Below are 17,316 nucleotides of genomic sequence, written 5' to 3'. Positions count from 1 at the left end.
AGTGATTTCATTACTGTGGTCTCACATTCACTTTCTGTTCAAAAATCTCAAAGCAAGCAAGAACGAGTCAACAAATAACACCCAGTAAATACAGTACCACCCAAATAGCTAGTGAGACAGGCAGTAAGGACAAACCTGTTACACTCTACCTAATCTAGACTTTCATAAAGTAGATAAGAGACATGAAAATCAAATTGTGTTCATTGTCCCATCTGACTCTCACCTGTAAGTGGCTCCATCTTCCCCCAAACATTCTAATGTAGTTTTTAGTTACAATACTAGACATTGACTCCATTCATCTAGTACTTAATCTCTATTACACAGAGGTTAGAAGTAAAAAAAAATGATCACCCATATCAGTTATCAGGGCAGAAGGTAGCTGTTGAACCATGCAAGGCTGTTTAATGGAGGAGAATGAGTTTCCAGCTATTTCACAAGTCAAACACTACTGCGGAACACACTACAATTCTTCTCTGCTCAAGGAAACACTGGACTGTAGAGGATTTATTTTTGCAAAAGTATTATATTTTAAAACAATTTAAGTCATTTAATATCAATACTTTTCATTTAGGAAAAAGATTTAAAGGTAGAGAAAATTATCGTCTATCAATAAACAGAAAGTAATAAAAGAATTATCATTCTCTAAAAAAAGAATTATTTGTGTGCAGTTAATATTTTATATGAAATTTGTCTCTCTAAGGAAACATTCATTATTCTGTAAATAGTGAATATTCAAAAAATTTTACATAAACCTAATTTGTGGGAATAAAATGTAGCTCAAATTCAAGACGAAAAATACTTATTTTTAAAATCTTTCTTGAAGTTCTTTTGTGACATGAAAAGTTTTATTATGCAAATAATCTTCCTTATATCTTCTTATCCCTTTCAACTTTTCTTAAAGCAACATGTTTATAATTCAGCAACTGCTTTTTAAAAAAATCACATTAGCTCATACATTTCTTCAACCTCTTTAACTCCTTTCCACACACACAAAAAATACAGACAATAACACAATAACGCAAACTGCTTTTTCTCCCTTAGTGTATTATTGCCTTTCTTTCCTGAATGCATGAGTGCTATTACAAAACTGGGGGCATTCTATTTCTGCAGCCCTGTGAACCTCTGAAAATCACCTGCAGGGCTATGGCTTTAGCACAGCCATTTCATGATGGAACTTTTCAACCAGACAAAGAAAGGAGAAGAAATTTGAAGAAAATGGGAGAAAGCCTTCCTGACAACACCGACATGTGCCCATGTGCAGAAATGATAGACAGTCACTCTGGCACCTGGACAATTCAGACACTGCAGCTTTGCCTTCCCGGCTGCTTCTCTCCCAAGTCCACATATAACACAAGAAAGGAAGTCATTCAGGTGGCAAATTACTCTTCCTGGAAAGAAGGCTTCGGTTTGATCAGTATACAAATGAGGCTTAAGGACTGATATAGAATTTTTTATAGGGAATTTTTTTTTTTAATGTTTAACCGACAGAGACTGACTCCTGTGGTTGTAGGACATTATTTATTTTCTACATCTTGCAGCTCAGGAATTCTCTCTATTCCTTCATGTTAGCTTAGTAGAAACTTCCAAGGGAAGTTATGAATTTTCCATAGACAGAATTTTCTATTGACTTTAGAAAATCTAATCATTTTAATTCTTTTTCCTGCAGAGATTGCTGAGGTCTCTCCATATGGTCTTTATAGAGAAGAGAGCCATCAAGCACGAGTAATGGATATCCCTTAAGCCAGCTGCCAACAATAGACTCTACGCTGACATGAAAATGTATAAAGAGTTATTGAACTTAATTTTAAATATCTGCCCATAAGTTTAAAATTTTTGAAAACATTCAGGTAAACAATTTTTAAATTATATCATCTTATTTTCTAATGATGGTTATGATATTCTTTTTTGTAGTTATGTATACAAACACATACAAATATATGTATTATTAATACTCTTTTCTCATAAACTATAGGTGAGGTTTCTGTATTCCTGAACAAGTGGAAGAAAAGCAATAAAGGATCAAATATTTCTAGGGACATAGAGACTTTTGTTTTTTAAACTGTCTTAACAGTTTAAATAAAAATTTGTGATGCAAGAAACATAATGATAGAACCATAATCATCTCAAACTCATTTTCGCAGTTCCCTCAACAGAGGGTTGCAATTTCATGTAGATATGGAAATTAGTGTTGGCCAGGGGCCTAGAAGGGCACACTAGAAAAGGTTACACTGAGAACTATTAAATGTGCTAATAAAATTTCATATCCAATCTCCTAGAGAAATTATCTTTTCCTGGTATTCTGTACTTGCTTACTTGAGTATTCACATAACACATTTGGTATGAGAAGGATTTAGGGAAATTTATCCATTTAGTTCTGTGAAAGAAACAGGTTAAAAAAATAAAATGTATTTAGAGCCTATTATAATGCATATATATGTTCTTACGGCTTCTTATAATTCAATCTACTTGCACATTGTTTAAATACATATAGCATAATCGCCCAGCATACTCAGGGAAAAATACAGCTGCATCTCTGTACAGACCATAGAAATAGCCTTTTGTAGCAACCTTTGATTCTCCGCGTAAACTTTCTATCAGCGCTTCATTGGAAAGGCAAGCCTGCTCATCCAACCACGATGATTAGAACTCTCCATGAGCCTCCTATTGCTTTAGAATAAAGCATGCTCCTTAGCACAGACTGAGACGGTAGGCATTCCAGACTTTGATTTAGTCTTTAGCTTCATTTCACACCCAAACCACTCGTTCTCTCATAATCTATGTTTCCTCTGTTCCAGATTTGTTGAACTTCTTTCAGTTCCTATTCTTTTCTCTTCTGGACTTTGTGTCTAAATAAACAAGTGAAGACTGGACAAGATCCATAAAGGCAGTAGGTGCGATGGTTAAGAACATGGTGCAAGCACTAGCTGGTTTGGCTCAGTGGATAGAGCATCGGGCCTGTGGACTGAAAGGTCCTGGGTTCAACTCCGGTCAAGGGCACATGGCTGGGTTGCAGGCTCCATCCCCAGTAGGGGGTGTGCAGGAGGCAGCCCATCAATGATTCTCTCTCATCATTGTTGTTTCTATATCTATCTCCCTCTCCCTCTCCCTTCCTTTCTGAAATCAATAAAAATAATTACAAAAAGAGAACATGGTGCAAGAGCCAGAATGTCGGGGTCTTGTGTCCTAGCTCTGCATTTCAATGTTACATAAACAAGCTGCACTTTTCTTATTAGCATGTGCAGAAGTGGAGATAACATAGACCTATTCTCCCTCATAGGTCTACTGTTTTGAGAAAGTGCATGTAAAGCACTGAGAATAGTGGTTGGTACACAGCAAGTGTTTAATAATAATGGTGAGCTGTTATTATCACAAAGAATGTCTTGAAGGAGGAAGAATAAGTGGTTCTTGTTTGTACTTAGATGAGGCAGGAAAGAGTGTGTTATTGTCTAATGCAGCACTGATAGAAACAGCACACTTTTACAATATTATGGGAAAGGGGTCCTCTACCTGAAATGCTGGAGTTTCTCTCGTGCTTAATCCACTCGTAGAAAGTAAAGTGATTCTAGTTCCAAGCCTCATCAACTAGATCATTTGGAATAAATTGTAATATCAATTTCTGCAGTTGGTAGGGGAAGACCATTTTAAGACGAGCTTAAGGGTAATCAGATCTTTTGGAAACAGAGAAAATTTAAAGGTCAGTTGTACTTTGCCACTTCCCAGTGTTCTTTTCTGTCAAACACGCACATCCACAGTGCTGCCAATAGAATAATCCTCACCAATAGAATAATCTTCACAAGTGCTATCCGTTTAATAAAACACCTACTTTTACCTTTCTTACGCACACATTATTCCAAGTTCATGTCGGAATCATCCTTCACGGTGAGAGCTAATCTCATTTCCTCATACCTGTCATTGAATCATATTAAATATCTCTCTAAGAATAATTACCTCACAGCTAAATTTCTTAGGCCTTTCTGGATACAAAAAGGGAATGAGTTTATCTTCTCAAAAAGTGTCTTCTAGAATAGATATATTTATATTCTGTAGAAGAGTATCCATATTATTTTGATATAACTTAATCATCAAATCATTTCCAATATAACATTTGTGATATTTAACTTATTTGTGTCCAAGTTGACATCATGTAAACTTTGGAAATATGGTTTTATCTCAGGACTTTCTTCAAACTTTTATTATTCCACTCCTTCTATAACTAAATATTTTAAAAAAATAGTTTCCTCTCTTCTCTCTCTCTCTCTCTCTCTCCTTTCAGACAAGTTAACTTCAATATCCTGAGTTGCATGTGACCTACTTGATTAATGTGCTTGTGAATTCTCAATAAGGGATGTGTGCATATTCATACTGTTGTTTATTAATTCATGAGGCAGCTGCTAAAAGGCAGTTCATGAAGAGAGACGTCAACTCCTCCACAGCAGCCTCTTGGCAGTGATCTGGATTTTCCCTGCCTGGTCATAGATCCTGGCCCCAGCATCCCAAACCAAGGGCCCTTTATCTGCCCTGGGAAAAGGAGCTCTTTTGCCAGCAGGAGGCCTGAGGGATGGGAGGTTCAGATCAAAACCCCCCAATGTGTGGAGGATGAAATATAAAACTTAATGAGACTAGTAGAGTCCACAGCTCATTTCAATTATTTTTAATTGTTTTCAGATGCTGCCCGGCATGCTTCATTTAGTTCCGCAATAAACAGAGCATGCAGGATGCTGGTGGATCTCATTGGAGACCCTGAAGAAACATCCCACAGGAAATGAAAAATAATAAGAGTGCTGCATGTATTGGAGCATGTATCAGACAGATGAGATTGGAAGCACAGGAGTGAGAAGAACCAGTGACTGTGCCTCATCAACTTGGAGATTCACAGGAAATCTCACTTTGAAGTTCTTATCATCACCCCTGAAATTAAAAATACCTAAATAAAAAAAACCAGCAAGGCTCACAGTGAATTCTTCTGCTCAAGTAGATGGAAAGTTACCCATAACCTCTTCTGAATTATTTTCTTCCTACACACTTGGGGAAAAGGCTGACACAGTTTAGAGGATTGTGAGATGTTGAAATACGCAAAGTTGCAGAATCCTAGTTAATAATCTGAGAGATCTTATTATACCCAAAGTGTCTCCTAACACCTTGATCTGAAATGTGGGTAGAGATTTATAAATTGCTTAGAAATTTAGTTTAATTGAAAACCCCCAAAAGTTTACTGAACATCATTAGAGAGTATGTCATTCAGGGAAATTAAAATATTTGATTTTAATTACTATAAAATTCTATCGTTTGGACTAGAAGATTGTAGGACTTAATTGGGGTTAAGGTTTACTTGGGTATTTGTGGATGTATATTGTTTATGGATATATGTAGGTGAGAGTATATTATTTCTTTAAAATTTTCTAGATAATTCTGATGTTTTACCATGTTTGACATCCTCTGACTCATGGATTTGGGGATTTAAAAGATGTACAAATGTTCCCCTCCCCATCCCCTACATACAGCAAAGCATGATACGTATGTGTGTGTGTGTGTGGGGGGGGGATGGGTAAGTTGAGAACATACGAGTTAGAAGTACAGTGGGGCCTTGACTTATGAGTTTAATTTGTTCCATGACGGAGCTCATAACTCAAATTACTCGTATGTCAAATCAATTTTCACCATTACAATAAATTGAATGCTGGGCTGATGTTGTGGCATTCACTGTGATGTTCGCTGCGCCAACTAGCCGTGGGGTATCTGAAGCTGGCTCGTAATCCGAATTTTAGCTTGCAACTCAAAGCAAAAAATCGGCTGAGAGATGGCCCATATCTCGGAAAACTCATTAGTTGGGACACTCATAAGTCAAGGCCCCACTGTAATACATTAAAGAGAGTAAAAATATAAAATTGACCATGAGCTCTGCTCTCCTAGGGCACAGCTGTTCTAATGTCCATTCAAACATGACGGCAGATGTAAATGACAGCCTATGCAGATGCTCTAGGGGGGTAATGGGTGGCCACCCCAGTACCTGTCCTCTGAAAGCTGTAACTTGGGAGTGGGGATCTCCTTTACATCCCATACTACCTTTATTTCCTGATATTTATATTTTATGTGATTTTATAATAATAAAAGTATTACATGGTAAGTATGAGTAATGATTGAAAGTATACAAATGAAAACAAATTACCTATAATATCACATTTCAGAAGTGATTATCCATGTTTGGCATAGATCAGCCGTGGGCAAACTACGGCCCACGGGCCGGATCCGGCCCATTTGAAATGAATAAAACTAAAAAAAAAAAAGACCGTACCCTTTTATGTAATGACTAGAGGCCTGGTGCATGAAATTCATGCACTTGGGGGATCCCTCAGCCTGGCCTGCACCCTCTCGCAGTCCGGGAGCCCTCAGGGGATGTCCGAATGATGGCTTAGAGCGGGCCTAAGTTGTCAGTCAGACATCCTTAGCACTCCACAGAGGCAGGAGAGGCTCCCGCCACTGCCACTGCATTTGCCAGCCCTGAGTCCGGCTTCTGGCTTAGCAGCACTCCCCCTGTGGGAGCACACTAATCACCAGGGGCAGCTCCTGAGTTGAGCTTCTGCCCCCTGGTGGTCAGTGCGTGTCATAGCGACTGGTTATTCTGCCATTCAGTTGATTTGCATATTAGCCTTTTATTATATAGGATGTTTACTTTGATTTATATTATTTCACACAAACACTCCATCCATGCTTTTGTTCTGGCCCTCTGGTCCAGTTTAAGAACCCATTGTGGCCCTCGAGTCAAAAATTTGCCCACCCCTGGCATAGATCCTTCCATTTTGCCCTCCAGATATATATTAGACTGTTTGGGGTAGATATTTCAATTTTTTTTCAATAATATTATGTAGTTAACAATTTAAATGTTATTAATTAAAATTCTAATGTCATTTTAATATTTCATAGTTTTTCTTTCAAATTATGTTTCATAACTCATTTACTGAGAATCTATTGAGATTCTTAATAATATTTGATTTTATAAATAACCATCTGATAAATGACATTATATACAAAGGTCACATATACATAGCTATGATATTTCTCATTAGAAAAACAGCTGCAAGAAAAAAATGACCAGGTTGAATAAGGACATTATTAAAGCTCTTAGGAGACCTTTTCACCTTCTCTTCAGCCATATTGGTGATTATAAGTTTCAAACATTTTAATGAATCTTATATTAAAATTATTCCATTGTTATCTTAATTTTAATCTCTTTCATTACCAATGAGGATGAACATTCTGGAAATTGTCAATTCATGGCCTTTTTATTGGTTTATTAGTGCTTTCCCATCTTTTAGAAAATCCCTTTATACATGATATTAACCCAGTATTTGTCATATCGACAGCCCATATGTTCTGAGTTATTTTTAATTGCCTTAACTTATTTATATTATTTTTTTCACTTAAATGATTTTATTTTATATTGCCAAGTTTAATGATGTGTACATATATGACTTCTATCATTGTTTGTAAGCTTAGAAAAACATTTTTGAAATATAAGATCAATGAAAATTCACCTTTATTTTTTTCTATTTTGTGTGATTACATTCTTTCTTTATTTAAATGACCTCAATTTATTTTTGGTGTTGTATTAGTTGCAAACCAGCTAACTTCATTTTTCCCAAATATTTAATTTATGGAATAATTAGTTTCTTCAGTTTTCAGATTTCTTTAGTTACATACATTAATAGAAATATGTTTATACATAGGAAGCGTTTGATCTAATTCTTGACTTTTGTTCAAGTATCAAATTTATAAAAGTAGTCCAGACTTACACCACATTTAAAAATAGCTTACAGGAAAATTATCCTCTAATTTTTCCTTTTTAAAATGAAATTTTCTTCAAAATTCAAGTATACTTTTAATTTTCTGTAACATTTTATGTTAATTTTTGTCTCCTTTCACCACTGTGTTCTTGAATTATTCATTTTAAAAATGCTTATAAGAAATTTAGCCATTTAATAGATTTATATAAATTTATTATTATCTGTGATATGCTTGAATTCTGTCATTATGTTATAGGAAAATTTTCTAGTTCTTTTTTGTTTAACTTCCTTGCTCACTATTTTGTTTTCTGATTTCTAGACTATATTTTGTTTCTTATTATAGTCAAGATAACATAATATTCATTTTTTTCACTATGAAGGATAAAAAGCTTACTCAATATTTTTCAGGCTGTTTTCATTTCATCTACTATTATATACTTTACTGCTACATAATTATTACTTTAATGATCAGATTCCCTCTTTTTTAATAAGAACTTTTGGATTATTCATTAATAAAACATCAATACCCCAATAGAAATAGGCATATCCTGCAGAAACAGACAATTAACAAAAGACAATAAATTGATACTAACTGTACAAAAATGTCAGTTTCACAATTACAAATTCAATGTTTAAATAACAGTATGTCAATGATGTCTATTCATTTTAAAATAATTTTTTAAATTAAAAGAATTGTCTTTAAAGGGAAGAAGGAGTAATTCATTTTCACATATTCTCATGCACTCTGCTAATGAGAGTTAGTACTTAAAGCCCTTAAAACATTCCTCTAGTTTGACCCAGAAATTTTACTTCTAGGAATTTCTCCAAATAAAAATAATGGCATCCATATTAAGGAACGTACCAAATGTACTTACAAAAGAGCCGTAGGAATGTACGGAACAGCATAGGGAATATAGTCAATAATATTGTGATAACTATGTGTGGTGTCGTTGGTACTAAAAATATCAAGGGATCGCTTTGTAAAGAATATTATTGTCATTTTGCTGTACACCTTCAACTAATGCAAAATAACCTTGTATGTAAACTGTAATCGAAAAAAAAAGAAACATGGTGAATGAATTACACATTATATATAATAATATAAAATATGTAAATATCTAACAATAATAATAGCTCTACTAATCAAGGACTAAGCATGTACCAGACATACAATTTTACAGGTAATAATGGTTCATGCCCAATTTAAACCCAGTCAGTTAAGTGTCAGAATCCAGGCCTTAACCAATGATATAAGAGATGCTTGTCATGAAGGGCAATTATAATTTAATTTTGTTGGCCTCAGCAGTATGGCATTAACTACCTATTCTATACCTATACAATGGGATGATGTGCTTCCATTCTTGATTTTCTGAATTTGATTAACTTACAATGTTGTTTGCAAATATATTATACACAGGAGTTTTATATTTTCTGAATCATGTCTTTCAACTTTTATACATATCAGAAATTCTGATTTGATATAAAATTCATGTGTTAAAATATTTTTCTTTTCAATAGACTTTCCATTGTCTCTAGCACACAATGTTGTGTGAGGTATTTACTATTAAAATACTGTAGACCTCCCTTAGCTGATTTGTCTCAGTGGACAGAGTGTCAGCCTGCACATGTCTTGGTTGCAGGCTCCTCCCCAGCCTGGGCCCTGGTCGGGGCTCCTGCAGGAGGAAACCAATCAATGTGTCGCTCATATCAATATTTCTCTCTGCCTTTCCCTTTCTCTTCCACTCTCTCTAAAAATCCACGGAAAAATATCCTCAGTTTAGGATTAAAAAAAAAAAGTTGTAGACCTTTTTTTGGAAAAAAAAAAAAAGTAAGTATATTTATTCTGTTTATATTCTTGCAATTATTTTCAGGAATGTGTTTCTCTTTTTATCAAAATGCTTTCTTTTTTAATCCTTTAATATCTTTCAAGGCTCCTGTGTTGTTATCTCTCTGGCTTCATTTTTAGCCTTGAATTGAATAGAGGTTCCTAGATCTCAAGTTTGTTAGAGATTGGAGAGGTGGAATGACCTATTCCCTCCCAATGCCCTTTTCTCATCACTGTTACATTCTGCAATATAAAATAGTTCAGAAAAATGAGTACAGCCAATTGCAATGCCTAAGCATCAGTGATCTACGTCAAGGCTACAGCATAAAGAGTCTTCTCTGAATGTATAGTCAGATATGTTGAGTGCTGATGTTTTTGGATAATTTTAGTGCATGGAAAATTTACACCCCCCACTGCATTGTTCCCAGAAATTGTATGTCTCCTTCCTTGCTTTCTATTCCCCGCCCCCCTTCCTAAACATCTTGATGTCTGTATGTCTTTGCTCATCTCTCCTTCTCTTTTATCTGTATTATATCCTGGAAGGTTATTTCTAGGAAGAAGTAGCAGGTTCTTTTTTGCTTTTGCTTTTTCTGATTCATAAAATGTTTTCAACGTAGTAGGATAACTTGTTTGTTAATGTGCCCTGAGGTAGTGACAACGAGTAGGGAAGAGTTAATTATTTGCCCATTGCCATTAGGATACCTGCCTTGCTCCATTTCAAAGGATGAAGCACAAAGGCATAGTTTGGGGAAATTCTTCGCAATTCACACCATCTACAACGGATGTAGAATAAATGTTCCAAAAAAATAGCCAATGTCCTTGTCTTTAGTTCTCAGTGCAAATGTCAGTTTTTCAGCAGTTTTATCAGAAAATTGGAGGTTTATCAGAATCATTTCACAGCCACATTAGCTAAAAGAGACTTCATGTACCCTTTTACAAAATGCAAAAATATCCAACAAAACAAGCAGGTACTTTGCCTTTTCATGTGTTATCTACATATCTATTCTTCCTCACCATCCTCTTTATGATTTCCCTTGTTTTCTTGACTTCCACAAAAATATTAGTGAATACTGCTGATGATATGTTAGGGATATATGAGAGACAGGTTACAGCACACATCAAATAGCAAGACAATCAGGCTTTCATCATTTGATTACCTCATCAAAACCCCTCACTGTGCAGTCTCAAAATAGTTCCCATCTTTACCCTTAGGCAATAGAGCCTTCAGATTTACTATGCCTACTTGCCTTGACCTCTGATGCCAGAGAGAAGATTCAGATCTATCCAGCTTCTATCTTCAAACATGATAATGGTGCCTCAGACTAAATGTTCAAATAAAAAATCTTTCAGTTAGCCGAAACTGGTTTGGCTCAGTGGATAGAGCGTCGGCCTGCGGACTGAGAGGTCCCAGGTTCGATTCCGGTCAAGGGCATGTACCTGGGTTGCGGGCATATCCCCAGTAGGAGATGTGCAGGAGGCAGCTGATCGATGATTCTCTCTCATCGATGTTTCTAACTCTCTATCTCTCTCCCTTCCTCTCTGTAAAAAAAAATCAATAAAATATATTTTTTAAAAAAATCTTTCAGTTAGGGGTTGGCGGGAGGTGGAGCAGGGAGATGTTGCTCGTTCAGTGGATATAGGATGGGGATGTTCTAGGGACCTGCTACACAACAATGTGCATGTGGTTGACACTATTGTACTTTGCATTTGGAAATTGTTGGAACAGTGAATTTGACATTTTTTGGTCATTATTAAAAAAACACCTATCCATTAAAATACCTTACATAAGTCAAATCATATCTTGTTATTAAAAATATGTCCTTAAAGTATAATTCTCACCCTATGATGTTAATAAAAACAATCCTTCCAATACAATACTGTTTCCAAGAGGAAAATCTGGTGGGTAAAATTGATTATTGTTTTTATGAGTTGTGATAATTATGAGTATAGCTGTATTTACTGCTTTCAGTACTGGCCAGCTCTGCCTCTACTTCAAATTCCAGGTCAGTTCTTACTTCTAAAATCTTTCCAGTCCTATTTCCAAATCTTAGCTATGGTAAATTGTGCTGCTATGAACATAGGGTGCATATATCCTTTCTGATTGGTGTTTTTGGCTTCTTGGGATATAGTCCTAGAAGTGGGATCACTGAGTCAAATGGGAGTTTCATTTTTACTAGTAGTTTTTTGAGGAAACTCTACTGTTCTCCACTGTGGCTGCACCAGTCTGCATTCCCACCAGCAGTGCAGGAGGGTTCATTTCCCTCCACATCCTCGCCAGACACTCGTTGTTTGTGGATTTGTTGATGATAGCCATTCTGACAGGTGTGAGATGGTACCTCATTGTCATTTTGATTTGCATCTCTCCGATGATTAATGACTTTGAGCATGTTTTCATATGTCTTTTGGCCTTTTGTATGTCCTTTTTTGAAAGAGGTCTATTTAGGTCCTTTGCCCATTTTTTTATTGGAATATTTATCTTCCTTTTGTTAAATTGTATGAGTTCCCTATAAATTTTGGAGATTAAACCCTTATTTGATATAACATTGGCAAATACGTTCTCCCATGCAGTGGTCTCTCTTGTTGTTTTGTTGGTGGTTCCTTTTGCTGTGTAGAAGCTTTTTAAGTGCCCATTAGCAGATGAGTGGATTAAAAAACTGTGGTACATCTACACAATGGAATACTACGCTACTGTGAAAAAGAAGAAATTCTTACCATTTGCAACAGCATGGATGGAACTGGAGAGCATTATTCTAAGAGAAATATGCCAGTCAGAGAAAGATAAATATCACATGATCTCAGTCATTTGTGGAATATAATTAACAACATAAACTGATGAACAAAAATAGATCCAGAGACATAGAAGCATTGAACAGACCATCCAACCTCAGAGGGAAGGTGGGCAGAGCAGGGGATGGTAGGGGCGGGTGAGAGATCAACCAAAGGGCTTGTATGCATGCATATAACCATAACCAATGGACACAGACAGTAGGGAGGTGAGGGCATGTGCTGAGGGGATGGGAACAACTGGGGAGAGTTCAATGGGGGAAAGGGAGACATATGTAATACTTTAAACAATAAAGAATTTTAAAAATTTGCAAGTGACATGCTTTTTCCTGTAAAAGAGGAACTAAACTGTTTCTTAAGGAAAATATCAGGTGTTTAAAAGATATAGTTAAAACTTACTTTTTAAATAAAATAAAATGATTTAACCATTTAAAAAATATTTATAGTCCTCACAAATCTATAATTTTCTTTGTTTTTATACACTTAAGATATTTATTGTTTATATCATCTGTTTGGCAGTTAAGTGCCTAAGGCTATATGATATCTCTTATGTTGCTACTTAAGTAAAAATAGATTAACAATTTAAAACTTTAATATGTTGTTCATCATAAATTTTTGCCTTAACTTGATTTTTAAATATTCCAATAAAATGTTATTTAACTTGATTGCTTAATATTTTGATATCCCCTTTATTATTTCCATGAGACAAGTGCCCTGCTTCCTTTATCCTGGCCCAGCCTTAAGAGATCAGTAAACAGATGTCATTAACAAATCAAGATGTATGCTAATTGTGCTCTTTGGCTCGGTATCCGGCTGAAAAACTGAGTCTCAAATCTGAACCTGAGTCCTTCCATTGATCATATATTCCAAGATCCCAGGTTTAGCTCACTTCCTCCAGAATTGCTGGTAGGTCTGTGTCTGGAGATGAGTCTCCCTGTGGCCTGACTTTCTGAAGCTGAGAGTGGATCTCCTACCTGATTCTCTACCATATGCCTGTTCCGTGCGCACCGTTGCCATGCTGATTGTGCTGTTGATGGGTTGCCTCTATAATGTCCACATGAGGACTCTCACTCACTGTTTCGCTTTCTCTCTACTGTACACAAGCCCTCCTGATTTTGGCTCTCTCTGTCCTCAAAGCCTGCACCTACTTACTGACCATCTCTATGCTCTATTTCAAAACTCTAAGGTGAGTTGATTTCCAAATGGTGAAGGTTTACGGGGGGCGGGATAGAAGGACTCAAAGATATTAACAAGCAGAGATATTTTGGAATAATCTTCAGGGAATATGATAGGGAAGAGATGTGTAAAATATTTGGCATGAAGAATTGAGACCTTATTAATTCCAGGTAGCATCAATTTGTGATCGACCCATCACCCATTTTGTCCACTGACCCACAGCCGTGACATATTCAAAATAGAGTGTTTAGTAGAATACGTCACTACCATCTCATTATTCCATGTTTAATAACTTTTACCTCAAACAAAATTTAAGTTACCTGACTGCAGAAGTTATATAATTGTAGTTATTGCTTTCAAATTTTCTGTGACACTTATTTTGTAAATGCATATTGTACATATACAAATAATTCATTGATAGTGACTTTCATAAAAGTCTAATGATGTTCTTCATTCTGAATTTTATCATGTTAGTCATCATAGAGAGATATATGTTTAAATCTCTGGCACTAATGCATGATTTCTAAGGATATTTCCAAAAGTTCAAGACAATTATTTCCCAAAATAATGTAGCAGTACTTTAAAGTGATACATTCCCAGTTAATAAAGAGTTTTGTATTTTAAAATAGTTACCAGCTATGTAGGAGAGAGAATGTAGCACTTCCTAAAAAGCTTATAAATTATTTATGTGGTATTTACAACAAAGAGCAATTATAACACACCAGGAGGCACTCAAGTTACTTTAAAGATTATGCATTATATTGTGAAATATCTGTTAAATAATTACAGAACATTGGTATTTGTGTGCAAATTTCTATTATTTGGATGGCTTATGAAATAGTTACTAATGCTCCCAAATTACCTAAACACATTTACATTAAGTTGTACAGTTGCATATTTTGATTATGAAATGTTAACTAAAATAAATATAATATTTATAATATATTATAAAATGCTTACACTCCGACAAACACCTTAAAATTAGTGATGCTTTAAATGGCTTCTGAAGTACATAGAGTAAATAAGCATATTTGAGATTAGTGGATTTAAAACACGCAATAGTCTCAGAATCCTTTTTTATTTAAAAAGTAAGTTTATAAGTTACAGTTGTACCAATTATAAGGCCGTGAGTACAAGGTTTTGGAAATACCTCTGCCCCTATTCCACCCTTGACATTTCCTGGTAACCATTTTTTCAGAGTTTATGTAGACATCCCTCCTGAAGTCAGGTAAGAGAAGAGCCACTCCTTGGGAGGGTTAGCCCCGGCTGGAGTCCCATCCATGAGCTCCGACCCAGCCCTTCCCCAGCCAGACATCCCTGAGCTGCTACCCCGAAGCTGCCCAGCTCCATGGAAATACAGCAGGTTCTCCAATGACGTCCTTTTTTTTAATGCCATTATAACATTGATCGGATGCTTGGCAACTTCACTGCTCTTTATGTCAATTAACCCAGTGGTAAAATTGGTTTCGTGATACATTGTTTAGGCTAAAGCCACAGACAACCTAAGTGAAGATTTACTCTAATCTAGAATCCTCCATTGTGGATGATGTGCAATTTGTGAATTTTTATAACAACTTTTCATGGCCTTGCTGGAGAGAACCCTGTAAAGAAAAGCATTGATTCTGAAATATGAAGATGTTGTTATCAAATAGTGGCTTATTTTTTTTTAATATATATTTTATTGATTTTTTTACAGAGAGGAAGGGAAGGGGATAGAGAGTTAGAAACATGGATGAGAGAGAAACATCCATCAGCTGCCTCCTACACAACCCCTGCTGGGGATGTGCCCGCAACCAAGGTACATGCCCTTGACCGGAATTGAACCTGGGACCTTTCAGTCCACAGGCCGACGCTCTATCCACTGAGCCAAACCGATTACGACAGTGGCTTATTTTTAAGGATTCCTTAGTAACAAAGGTTCCTTGGTAACATAATCAATAGTTTTAAAGTAATAGAACTTTTGCTTCCATAGCTTCAAGATTCCCATCTACCTTCACCATGAATTGGAAACAGAAATCTTCTTTCAAGGTCTGTGTCATTAACCTGGAAAGAACTCTTCACAAAAGAATAAATGTTTCTAACCTATAACTCTGAATTTCCTTATTTTTAGCAACACAGCAGGATTTGCCATTTTCATAAGCTGTGCATCACACTGTGGTCCTTAACGGGTCTCATTTTGGCTTATTGATGAGAAGTTGCTAAGAGCAGTGCATTTGCTTATCACCAGGGAGTTCCTATTCCACTGGTCTTGTGATGCCTGCAGTATGGAGGTTGATATGCCCAAACTGTTAAAAATAGAAGTTGAAATTGAGCCAAATGTGTTTAGAGAACTGTCATGATAGCAGTTACTTTCATTAGTTGTATTTCTGAGGAACATTGTGCAAATTTTCACAGTCTGGATGTGACCAACTATATTTAAATTATCATCAAATGTGTCCCACTTAATAAGAACAACAAAATAATATTTTAGCTATGATAATTTTCTTATCTATTATGTTGAAGACTGAAAAACTGTGAATAAACTATTATGTAACCTATCAAACATTGCTATTTTTCTATTTGAATTTAATATTCACATAAATTCATAGACACATAGGAACTTGAAATAATATATTGGAGGTTGGCAAAAAGCCTTTTCAATAATATATCCAGGTACTGGGAGGAGAAGCTTTAAGAAACTTCCAATAAATTCAAAGTGTTTTGAAAAAGAAAAATCACTTGTTAATGTGAGTTTTTCTAGCCACAGAAATGCTGAGAGTTTAAATCTTAAGCCAAATGTAACTTGGTTTGGAAGAAATAAAAGACAGCCTAGAGACAGTGGTCAGCAAACTGGCCCCTTGAGTGTGGCTCTTCCACAAAATACCATGTTCGGGCGCACACTTACAGTGCGATTGAAACTTCGTGGTCCATGCCACGGGGCCAAAGGGCCGCATGTGCTCGCGAGCCGCGGTTTGCCGATCACTGGCCTAGAAGAAGAAATCTAGATGGAGGAGCATGGGCAATTTTGAGGCAACAATAATCACAAGTGCTCTGGCATGTAATCAGCCCTTAATAGATCTCTGATCGAGTCATTCATTGAAGAGGTGCTGACCACTTGCATCAATTTTGAAGGCTGGTTAGGCACCGGTTAATAAAGAGGGGTGGAGAGGAGAAGGAGGTAGAGAATGGCAGGAGATGGCCCTTCCATGTAGTGAGCATTATAAGCAAAGGCTCAGAGGTATGAGAGAAGCTGGCATCTGGGGCAGGCGTAAATCCTTCGGTGTTACTGGAGAATAGGTTTTCCAGAAGGAAGTGATGAGAAGTGACAAGCTTTCCTTCTCCTGCCAGGTTTAGGTTTTTATTCTGAAGGCAATACAAAGTTATTGAAAGATTCTAGGCAGGGAAGTCACATATCAGTTTTTATTTTAGGAAGATTATTTTGATAAAAAGGATCTACAAGAAAGCAGAGATGGAGGAAAGTAAAATATTAACAACCAAAATCTGATGCCAATTGCTATTTTCCCATTAACTAGGCCCAGCATACAAAATTATCCTTCTTTAGAAACAGGAATAGATAAGATTTAATTACTAATGGTTTCTTATGATTTTATTTTTATGTTATTAGTTGGTCTCCTTATAACACACTAAGCTTCATGATGAAGAAGACAACATCTATCTCACTCTTTCACCGGACCCAGTGCCTGATTCCCACCAAAGTTATTGCCCTTGATGCTTCCTTGTCTGTGGTCTGGGACACTAAGTTTCTGGGGT

The sequence above is a fragment of the Myotis myotis genome, unplaced genomic scaffold (assembly GCF_014108235.1).
Source record: "Myotis myotis isolate mMyoMyo1 unplaced genomic scaffold, mMyoMyo1.p scaffold_m19_p_7, whole genome shotgun sequence".
NCBI classification, from domain to species: domain Eukaryota; kingdom Metazoa; phylum Chordata; class Mammalia; order Chiroptera; family Vespertilionidae; genus Myotis; species Myotis myotis.
This window is presented reverse-complemented; position numbering follows the sequence as displayed.